The 5,492-nt window shown below is 39.1% G+C and overlaps 1 protein-coding gene across 1 annotated transcript in view; it reads right to left on the reverse strand.

Moving 5' to 3' along the window:
* Positions 1-5,117, reverse strand: part of CSNK2A2 (casein kinase 2 alpha 2) — a 38,719-nt gene extending 33,602 nt beyond the window's left edge. Inside the window, exon 1 of the mRNA XM_007468304.1 lies at positions 5,011-5,117. The gene's annotated coding sequence lies outside the window, so the exon portion shown is untranslated. The remainder of the gene's footprint in view (positions 1-5,010) is intronic.
* Between the last annotated feature and the right edge of the window lie 375 nt (positions 5,118-5,492).

Raw genomic sequence — 5,492 nt, forward strand, 5'->3', positions numbered from 1 at the left:
TTTCCCTATTCACCAACATTAAACATTTTAAAACAAAAGACCAATTTACTACTGGCTGCTTAGAAGGACAAAAGTTGATAAGGCCAGTAATCTGTCCTATTTACTTACAGCAGATTTTTAAGAAGCCAGATCTGAGAATGATTTCAATTACTAGCGTTTAATTGTGACTGAATTTGCAAAGTAATGTCTACCAAAGGCATAAGAATTATGACCTCAATAAATGCCAGCAAATGCTAATAGGCAAAGTCCCGTTTTAATTTCTTTCCAAGCATAACTGAAGTAATGAATTCAAGGAAGGCAGGAATATAGCTCAGAACTTTCAAATCTGGGATTACTTTTATTCCACTACCAAAGCAACAACTGCCCCACTAAGATTAATTTCATCACCTGCAATAAACAATTACAATGAACAATGGTTGTCAGGAATGTAGGATAGAGGAGAAAGCAAGCTCAGTCTGGATGGTGGCTTTTATATTACCCTGGTAGCATCTTTAAAATCCATCACAACTGACCTAAATATAAACATTATCTGAGCAGTGTTTATTTCTTCACAGCAAATTTGCCACTAATCTTTCAACTCTCGTCTTCTCAATTACATTATCAACGTCTTGAACTGTTTATTCTAGATTAAAAAAAATTTTTATTTAAAAATGTGAGGCACATAGCAGGCCTTTTGAATCTCATGGAGAGGATGGTACAGTCCTTTCTACTACTGGTTCTGCTCTCTGGGCAAGTGATCAGGATGAGGCTTGGAAGAACTGTATGGGTTAAAAAAGTATAGAAACACTGGTTCTTGTGGTATCAAACAAGAAAGGAAAGTAACATTTCACTTACACATTAAACATGCTGCTGTGGATACAAACCAGAGAACCCAAGTCTGGGTCCCTATAGCTCTCTGGGCTTTCACCTATCCCACACTTCAACCAGCAACCCTCTGATGTCAAATATTTCCCTTCAGAAGAATAACTCCAAAAATCACTGGAAACAGATTAATTCCATTTGACTTCCAGTGAGTGTCTGGCCATCTTTCCAGTACAGTTCAGAACATCCAGCAAATGTCTTACTTGTGCCCCTCACATCTACCAAGACTCCATGGGAGGGACCGAAGGTCGTGAACCTAGTGCTTCTGCCCCCACCAGCCATGGGACCCCGAGCAAACTGCAGGTTCCCCTGGGTCCGTAAAATAGAGGCTGGGTTCTAATAATATATGTGCTCCCCTATCCTGTGACTCTGTTTCACAGGTTAACCACTCTCAATGTCTGACCCCACAACCACAATATTAGAAACAGCACTGACTAGTTCACAATTTTTAATATTTTTATTTTTTTAAAAAAAAAATTTATTTATTTGGCTGTGCCGGGTCTTAGTTGCAGCACGCGGGATCTCTGTTGCTGTATGCAGGATCTAGTTCCCTGACCAGGGATCGAACCCAGACCCCCTGCATTGGGATCGCAGAGTCTTAGCCACTGGACCACCGGGGAAGTCCCCAAATTTTTATTTTTAATACTTTAATAACACTCATTTTAACACTTTTTATACCATGAGACGTGTGTAGAAACTAGAAATCACCAAAATATTTAGATAAATTAGTATCAATGTCTTGTTTCAGAACAACAATGTCTTGGCACACTTGCCTAATAATGTAAATGGAGGATAAAAAACCTAGCAGCTGATGAAGTAGAAATAAATGAGCAAGCACAGAGCAAACATCATTTTGATATAACCTAAACAGCCACCAGCCCACTATGAAGTAACTAAAAAAATCTGTAATCAACAGTCATCTCATCCTTCTTTTAACACTACCTCCTGCAAGTACAAAAATTTAAATATATCCACAAACAAGTAGGCTAAACATGCTGAAAAAATAAACTTGTATTACCATCATTCTTTGTTTGAAGCTTGGTAATTAATTTCTGGGGGGAAAAAATGGACAGCCAAGCTCTTTGTATAAAATAAGACTACCAACAGGAAACCTAATATGAGGATTTCCAGTCCTTGCAGCATGGGTCCAAAAGCCTGCACATTTGTTTTTTAAAAACTGGTACTGCTCTTAACTTCTACTTAGAAAACAGCAGTTGAATTTGAAGGATCCCAAGTACTCTAAGAAGAGATGAAATCCATACATAGGTGATACTCACAAAGTGCTAAAAGTTGTCCAAAATGGCCAAATGTTTTTGTCTATACCTTCCTAAGAGGTACTAAAAAGGAACTGAAAAGTTGACTTTTCAAAATCAAGAAGAAACCTCAGGCACAAAAGTGGTTTTCTGCCCTGCTATATTAACCCTTACCATCCACCCCCTCCCCACCTCAGCCTTTTCTCCTCAAAACAATTTCTGTCAAAAAAAGATACAATCTCCCTATTGATTGGAAAGTTTTCTTTGAAGATTTCCGACTCAGGATCTCACTTCAGCATAGACAGAAACATTTTGCTCACCAATTTCTAAATTCCTAAAACTTCTTAATAGCCCCAATATCTTTCGATCACAAAAATATTGAGAAATCTACTGATGTAAATTAAATGATATAAAATCCCTCTGTGGTCATTCATCATCCAACCATTGTCATATATTGAAAGGGACTGGATGGAATGTTCGCCAAAAAAGCAGGCAGCCCCTGTCCTCAAGGAATGCACCCTCTGTCTCAGTCACAATGTGCACATCAATATATAAGTCCTTCCTGAAGTTGAAATACAGTACGCCTAGATGAAGAGGAAGCTTTTTCTGGATTCCTTCAAATTATGAGCAACTGGCACTCTGTTAAGGAACTAATTTCCTGTGGCCAAGCACCACAACAGTAGGTATTAGTCATAACTTTGACTTATTTGAATAGGGGCACTTTACTGAGTAAAGACCCTATTCTTTTTAAAAAACAACACTTTTAATCTACTTTAATTCAGCCTGTCAGAACAAGAAAACCCAACAATACCATTAGTAGTTTCTTACCCCATCCTTCAGACAGAACAAAATCTGGAGAGAAATGTCACAGGGCTTTGAAAAACAGAAAGTGAGTGTAGTTTTCACCAGTAGAAACAAGGTGGTTCAGGCTGCACTCTGAGAAGAACTTGTGTGGAAAAGATACAAGAAACAACACTTCATTAGCTAGAGCATCAAGGGGGCCTCCCAAGTCTTATTCGAGAACACTGGAACTTACTCTGTGCTCAACGTTAAGATCTTATAGCCCAGTGCTAAAATGAGCAGTAAGAGACAGGAAGAATGGGAAACAGGAGTTCTGGCTATGGGTTATTTCAACATAGTGATGTTAGATATGTTTCTTTGTGCCTACATTTCTTGTCGGTTAAAAATAACCTTCAGCTTCCATATTGGGTTCCCTAAACATATCCTCCGAATCTTTAGAGCAGGGGAAAAGCTATCCAGCAACTGAAGCTCTCTACAAGGATGACTAAAGGACAACGTGATGCTTCCCTAAATGAACATACTGTTATTTACATGTACACCTGAATGCTGTTCCTTTTCAAAAAAGACACTACAGGAAGTTGCACACTTACTCTAAAAATGCTACCATCGCACAACTGTTTAGACATTTTTCTGGAATTGCTTTAGAGTCAGCAGTTCATTCTTCTGAATGTACAGCAATGGAATGTGGATATTCCTAATTTCAACTTATGCCTTGCTTAAAATTTCCTAAAGAGATTTTGAGCAGCTTATATTAAAAACATTTATGCTAATGTATAAAGAAAAAAATTGTATGCCTTTGCCAGATGATTTCTCTGAAGAGAACATTTCTCTCAATATTTATGCTTGTGAAGAAAAACAAACAAAAAAGATCACATGACTCTGTAGGTACAATTCATATTTAGGGAAGAGGAGAGTCAAAAACTCCACGTCTTCAATATCAGTTCCTCACTTCTTACCCTAGTGTTTCTGACAGCACAAATAATTTGCCTATTTCTCTCAACTGCAATCCTGCCTCTTCATCACTAGGCCAGGATGGTACTGCGTAATAGAGATGAGCACTTTTCGGAAAGGTGATTTTCAGACAGTCTAAGCCTGACCCCTCTTTCTAAATAGGGACACAGCTGCCCTAACTCTACTTAAGATACAAAAACAGCTTTTCAATCCCACATTCTTATTCACAAAGCCTCTTCAAAATGGCCACAATGTAACTCTTGTATATGTAAAAGTGCTTATATTAACTAACTCTGGTCATCTCAAGATTTCACTAAATGACATGCACACATATTAAATAATCTGGCAATGATGAATACCCTTCACAGATTCTAAGAATTACTTTTTAGTACACCCTATAAAACATTATCAAAGCTACACAATCAGTCACCTGGTAGATAATTTCGCCAACTCTTCATGCTCATTAAGATCATGCCTTCATTCAAGAGATGACAAAGGTGTATGTTTAACAAACTTAGGCTGCTAAACCAGATTCAGGCTGTTTTGTTCCCATTATTATTTGTGATTACAAGTGTATCCTCCACTGCTCCCAACTTCACTTTTACTAGCTGATAAGCAACAATGAAGCTTCCTGACACTATTGGCTCACTATATCCACCCCACCTGAAACTTTTATCACCAAAGGAGAAAAAACAATGATTATCCACTGAGGTGTTTCCCTCCGCTCAGGCTTCAAGCTCATCTTCCAAGAAGCTACTCTAATTGTTTCCAACTTCCTCTCTGGAATAAGCAGCTCAGTACTCAGGGAGCTCCTGGAGTGACAGGATCTTCAAGAAAAGGCTCTTCTTGCTCCCGAATACCTATTTATTTTGTAACAAATGGAGCCCCTTTGGAATTTTCACTTTGAGACCCCATAATTACATTTCAGAACAAGAACGTTCCTGAACTATCATGATTTGAAACAGGTCTGCATATTTTCTTGAAAGTTCACAGGAAAACAGAGTGGGAGGAGTAGCAGAGAGACATCAGGCAGAAGATATGTAAAATGAGAGCTTGTACTACTCATTCTAGAATGTGGCTGGAATAGTTTATATCCTCCTGACCTGTGAAAAAGAAATTTTAATGCCACTCATAAGACACTCACCTTGAGAATTTTGACAACCACTCTCTCATTGTTGGTGATGTTAATGGCCTCAAATACTTCACTATACTTTCCCCGACCAAGTTTTCGAACCAGCTGGTAATCGTCTTGATTACTGTGAAAGGCAAGAAAGAGCGACACATAAATGCCAGGACTTGGGATTAACTGAGCCTATGCCCACTACACACCCCCATCCAGCCGCTTCCATTAATCAAGCACTTGGAACTGTCTATATACATCATGCCACGACTCATTACCTAAATGAAAGCCACAACATAAACTTGGCTCCCTTCACTGGACGCAGCTTCTAAACTAACTGGTCCCTCATTAACTTGGGGGAGATGAGGTAGGAAGGCAAGGGTCTGAGCCAATCTAGAGAGGTGAGCAAAGCATCACCATCCTGGAGGCTCAGAAGTGCCCCTCTGCCCACAGCACCTGCCTTATACTTCACACGCCGAAGGTAGACAGCTCCTCCTTTGAGAGTC

Source organism: Lipotes vexillifer, unplaced genomic scaffold, assembly GCF_000442215.2.
Source record: "Lipotes vexillifer unplaced genomic scaffold, Lipotes_vexillifer_v1.1 scaffold1347, whole genome shotgun sequence".
Taxonomy (NCBI): domain Eukaryota; kingdom Metazoa; phylum Chordata; class Mammalia; order Artiodactyla; family Lipotidae; genus Lipotes; species Lipotes vexillifer.